This window comes from Triticum aestivum, chromosome 7B (genome assembly GCF_018294505.1).
Source record: "Triticum aestivum cultivar Chinese Spring chromosome 7B, IWGSC CS RefSeq v2.1, whole genome shotgun sequence".
Taxonomy (NCBI): domain Eukaryota; kingdom Viridiplantae; phylum Streptophyta; class Magnoliopsida; order Poales; family Poaceae; genus Triticum; species Triticum aestivum.
Genome location: NC_057813.1, coordinates 101482207 through 101488206, shown reverse-complemented (window position 1 = coordinate 101488206; position 6000 = coordinate 101482207).

Below are 6000 nucleotides of genomic sequence, written 5' to 3'. Positions count from 1 at the left end.
GCCGGACAGATCAACTGTCCGGCTCCCTTGCCTGAAGACCCAGCGGACGCTCGCTTGACGAAGCTGCTGGTTGCGGCACCTCACGTGGTGCCGGAGAAGAAGGCCAAGAAGAAGGCCACGGGGACTCGAAAGAGTTCCCGGCGCTTGGTGGTGTCGGATTCATCGCCTGACAACCCCGAAGCACCCTCCGCCTCTGAGGATGAGGAGGAGGAAGAAGAAGAAGCCTCTCCCCCTCCAACGGGGGGAGGCAAGAAAAATAAGGCCGCCCCAACTGGGGAGGCCGGAGGGTCCAAGAAGGGGAGAACCCTCCTGCCGGACTACACCTCCAATGCCGAAGATGGCGGGGAGGAATGGCCATCTAGAGTCAAGCCCCTGGCAAAATGGTAAGTATCCGGATATTAGAATAACTTATGGCGCTCCTCTATCATTTGGTATTTTCTGACGCCGAATTTGATCATGCAGTCCGCCCAAGGCTCAGCTCGACGATTCGACGAGCGGCTCCTAGGATTCGTCGGATGTGAATAGTGCTTTAGTTCCGACGGCCTCCTCCCCTCTCCCTACGGATGACGCCGAGGTAGGGTCCCGAAAGGGACTAGACCAGGAGGAGGTGGTCCTGGAGGCGCCGCAAGGCGACCTCCCGGACTCCAGGCCCAAAGGGGGTAAAGCCCCGGAGGGATCCAAGTCCGGCTCTGTGCCGGACACTACTCCGGAACCATCCACGGTTCCAGAGACCGGTAGGTAGCGCCTTTGCAAGAAGGGCACGCCTACTACGCCGGCGGCCTCCCTCCAACAGGAGGCACCAGACGTTTTGCTGGAGGCGCTTAACGGTGCCTCCATCGACGAGGAGCACCACACTGTTATGAGTGCGGTGATTCAAAAGATTCAGTCTGCCAAGAGCGGGCTGACCGAAGCTTGTACGAGCCTTCTAACAGGCTTTGAGGTAAGTATTCAAAACATATAAAAATGTTACCGCATAGACAGTAGCCCCTGATGCTTAGTTTGGTGTTCGGAAAGAAAAGCCGAGCTGAGGATCTAAGAAAGATATACGCAGGAGTCTAACATAAATATGTCAATATGGGAATGTAGGCTGCGCTGCTGACCTCTGCCGCACTGACTGCGGAGGTCAATGCATTGAAGGAGAGCCTTGAGCGGTCCGAGAACGAGCTCGGCCGTGCCAAGAAGCAGGTCGGGGACAAGGAGGGTATGTAATACCGCATGTATATAAAGAAATACTTGCTTGCAAATAATGACAGGACCAAGGTAAATGTTGCAGGGGCCACGGCCGAGGTGGCGACCCTGAAGGAAGCGGTGTCCAAGGCCGAAAATAGTGCAGCCTTAGAGCGCACCGAGTGAGAGAAGCAGGAGGCGCGGGTGGCGGAGGTGCGGCAAGAGCTCCAGGCTCTCTTGGAGAAACACGAGAGTTTGGAGCGTGACACGAAGACTCGAGAGTCCGAGCTCGCCTTGGCTCTTGAGAGTGCCAAAACCGCTAAGGCCAAAGCCTAGAAGGCCCTCGAGGAGATCGAGGCGATGAAGAAGATAGCGGCGGGTAAGGCATTCTTCATGCAAAGCAAGAATATAAAAGTAAATTATCTGTTACCCAAATCCGGAGCTCTCCAGGAGCGTTCGCCGATCTGCCCTGTAGTGTGTCTGATGCTGCCGCATTCTACCGAGCCGAGGAGGGGAGCTCGGCGGAAAAGGTGTTCTGGTCTCAATATGCTGAGACCGGACATCTGGTGCCCCTGAGCGACCAGCTGAAGCAGCTGGTCGAACTCCACAAGGTGGCCGAACAGGCCATGAAGGGCCTCATAGTTCGGCTATGGCCTAGAGAAGCCATGCCAGGGAGTTACTTCGGTCTGGTGCGGCGGCTGGTGGACGCTTGTCTGTGGATTGAAGTCGTCAAGCGCTCCGTCTGTATTGAAGGTGCCCGTCGGGCCCTCGCCCGTGCTAAAGTGCACTGGGGCAAGCTGGACGCTGAGAAGCTGTTGACGGACGCGCCACCGCCGGGCAAGGAGTATCGCACGCCCAAGATGTATTATAAGGGCGACCTGAAGGGTGCCCGCCTTATAGCGGGTGAATGCTCCAAAGATGTAATTTTTGAGTAGACTCGCATCTATTATCATGTACGCTAGAAACTTTTGTTCATATGCGTTAAGCAACGCTTGTTAATTTAAAATATTACCTTCTGTGCGGCTGTTTATCAAATTTGAGAGATGCAAGTCGTCGGCTTCTACCCCCATGCCATGAGTGCTGAGGTGTTCGGGATAACCCTGAGCGCTCTTGTTCCCAGTCTTGGGTCCATCTAGGGAGGCGCTCAGCACAACGAACCAGGCCATCGGACTTATAATGCTTTATCACTCTCACTTAGCCATAGAATTCTATAATTTTAAATTTCAGCGAAGCCCCTAGTATTCGGAAGATCGAGTTCGGGGCGCTATCCATGCCTAGGCCGGATAAGTCCGGTTCCTCGCTCTAAGCGGCATAAGTCTTTAAGGACTCGAAAAACCTCGCGAACAGCGACCGATCTCTCGCACTATCATGACGGTTAGTTTTAGCTTTCTCTACTGAGGTGTTAACCCAGCTCAACTGGGGCACAATCGCAGTAGTTCTCCCAGCGCTACCTTAGCCAACATTGCGGAACGTAAGGTACCAAAACATGGGAGCCGGGCAAACCCAACTATTGACCCAAGACATGATTCGGAGCCGATGCATATAGTGCTATAAGTTCGGGGTGCCGCACTCATGAGAGTGTTCGGTCTTCTCACACCATGTTATGGGGTGCTTAAGCACCTGGTGTATTGGCCGTACCAAAGTGTACGGTTGCATAATTTCATGATTGAACACATTTGTATAAAAATAGATGAATACAATAATAGATAAAAGCTATGTATTGTTTATTATTAAAAAAGGGCTGCTATGAAAGCAGAACGATACAAATAGTGCGATAAGCAAGAGATGGGATTATTTGACATGTCCCCCTCCAGTGGCAAGCTGCGGGACTTTATGTAAAATAGGTATTAAGCTCGTTATAGAGACCACCTGGACATTTGACGCGGCCTGTTCTCTCCCTAGCTGTTGCATCGTGTGTTCGGCAAGTGTATTGCCAGACAGGCCTTCCGAATAGTTGGGTCCTGAAAGTATATAAAAAAAGAAATGGCAGAATAGGGAGCCCCTAGGTGCGGTTAAGCCGCATTCTGGGCGTGCCATGGTTGTGCCCCTCCCCTTATGCCCATGGCATTTCCAAAGCGTAATTATGTATGCGTGGTACCGATATCGCCATCTGGCGAGGGCTGGGGTTGGGGCCGCACTGCTATGCTTGCTCGGAACGTGCCAGCCGGTTTTGTTGTTGGTTACTTCGGGCGCCCTTGACGTTGTCCGGACGTTTAACACCCGGATTGGAGAATTACCTTGAGAGGCTACTCTGTACTTCCGCTGCCAGGGCCACCGTGTGCTCCTCCGTTTGGAGAGAGCGTTCGGTGTTTCCATTTACCGTGATGACTCCGCGAGGGCCTGGCATCTTGATCTTGAGATATGCATAGTGCGGCACCACATTGAATTTTGCAAATGCGGTTCGTCCGAGCAGGGCGTGATAGCCGCTGCGGAATGGGACTATGTCAAAGATTAACTCTTCGCTTCAGAAATTATCCGGGGATCCGAAGACCACTTCAAGTGTAACCGAGCCTGTACAGCTGGCTTCTACACCTGGTATGATGCCTTTAAAGGTTGTCTTTGTGGGTTTAATCCTTGACGGATCTATACCCATTTTTCGCACTGTATCCTGATAAAGCAGGTTCAGGCTGCTGGCGCCGTCCATGAGGACTCTAGTGAGGTGAAAGCCGTCAATGATTGGGTCTAGGACCAATGCGGCTTATCCGCCATGACGAATGCTAGTGGGTTGGTCCCTTCGATCAAAAGTGATCGGGCAGGAGGACCATGGGTTGAACTTGGGGGCGACTGGCTCCAACTCGTAGACATCCTTGGGAGCACGCTTCCGCTCCCTTTTGGGGATGTGGGTTGCGTATATCATGTTCACCGTTCACACTTGTGGGGGAAGCCCTTCTGTCCTCTGTTGTTCGGTGGCTGGGGCTCCTCCTCGTCGTCGCTATGCAGCCCCTTGTCTCTTGTTTCAGCACTTAACTTGCCTGCCTGCTTGAACACCCAAAAATCCCTATTGGTGTGGTTGGCTGGTTGTTCGGGGGTGCCGTGTATCTGGCACGAGCGATCGAGTATCCGGTCTAAACTGGATGGGCCCAGAGGGTTTCTTTTGAATGGCTTCTTCCGCTGACCGGGCTTAGAGCCTCTGAATCCGGCATTGACTGCCGTATCCTCAGTATTGTCGCTGTTAATGCGGCGCTTGTGCTTGTTGTGACGTGACTTGCCATTGATGTCCTTGGTATCCGAATTGCCAGGGCTCTTGGTTATGTTATTGCTACGAGCTAGCCAGCTGTCTTCTCCCGCACAAAAGCAGGTCATGAGTGTCGTGAGGGCTGCCATAGATTTCGGCTTTTCCTGCCCTAGGTGCCGGGCAAGCCATTCGTCTCGGATGTTGTGCCTGAAGGCTGCAAGGGCCTCGGCGTCCGGATAGTCGACTGCTTGATTTTTCTTGGTTAGGAACCGTGTCCATAATTGTCTGGCCGATTCCTCTGGCTGCTGGATTATGTGGCTTAGGTCATCGGCGTCTGGTGGTCGCACATAAGTTCCCTGGAAGTTGTCAAGGACTGTGGATTCCAGGTCCTCCCAACAACTAATTGACTCTGCTGGCAGGCTGTTAAGCCAATGCCGAGCTGGTCCTTTAAGCTTGAGCGGGAGGTATTTGATGGCGTGTAGATCATCACCATGGGCCATGTGGATATGAAGGAGATAATCCTCGATCCATACCGCGGGATCAGTTGTGCCATCGTATGACTCGATGTTTACGGGTTAAAAACCCTCGGGGATTTGATGATCCATTACTTCGTCTGTGAATCATAGTGGGTGTGCGGAGCCCCTATACGGGGCTATATCGCGACGCAGCTCGGATGAGCTTTGTCTGTTGTATTCGGCCTGGCCGTATTTGTCATATCCGGCGTGGTGGTTATCGTCACGTGATGTGGGGCGCCCACGCGATCCATAGATCGATCTTGTTTGCCTTTCCTTATCCTCCAATATGTCTCGCAGGTCTGTTGCGTTTCCCCGTGCTCAGGTATTCTTAGAGCGGCGCCGGGGTGCGGCTTGTATTGAGGGCCGAAAGGCCTCTCTGTCGCGGCCACGGGATGGCGGATCGGGCGCATCGTACGCTGGTGATGTAGGTTTAGTTGCTTCCTCCTCTAGTTAGGGTAGCAACCTGCGCTTTGGGTAACTCTTGGATGGGCGTTCGAGTTTATACTCTTCGGCCGCCAGGACTTCAGTCCATCTGTCGGCTAGCAAGTCTTGGTCAGCTCTAAGCTGCTGCTGTTTTTTCTTGAGGCTGCTCGCCGTGGCCATAAGCCTGCGTTTGAAACGCTCTTGTTCGACGGGATCCTCTGGCACGACGAATTCGTCGTCGTCGAGGCTTGCCTCGTCTTCGGAGGGAGGCTTATAATTGTCGTCCTCGACCTCTCTGTCTGCCGCTCTCTCATGAGGGCTGGCTCCTTCGTCCCCCTGCGCTGAATCCTGCTGGAGGGGGTTGTCTTCGACACTGTCCGGGGTGTTGACGTCTCCGGTGCCGTATTCGCCGTTCTTGCTTTGGCGGGATTTAGAGCGGCGGCGCTGACGTCGGCGCTTGGGTTGCTTCTTGGAGGAGTCGTCCTCCGCTTTTTCATCGCCATCCCCTGCTTTGGGGGTGTCCACCATGTATATGTCATATGACGAGGTGGCCTTCCAGTGCCCTATAGGTGCTGGTTCTTGGTCGTCTCCTTCATTGGCGTCCATACCGTTGATGTCTTCAGAGTCGAAGTCGAGCATGTCGGTTAGATTGTCGACAGTGGCTACAAAGTGAGTGGTGGGTGGGTTTCGAATTTCTTCGTCGTCCGCATCCCAACCATG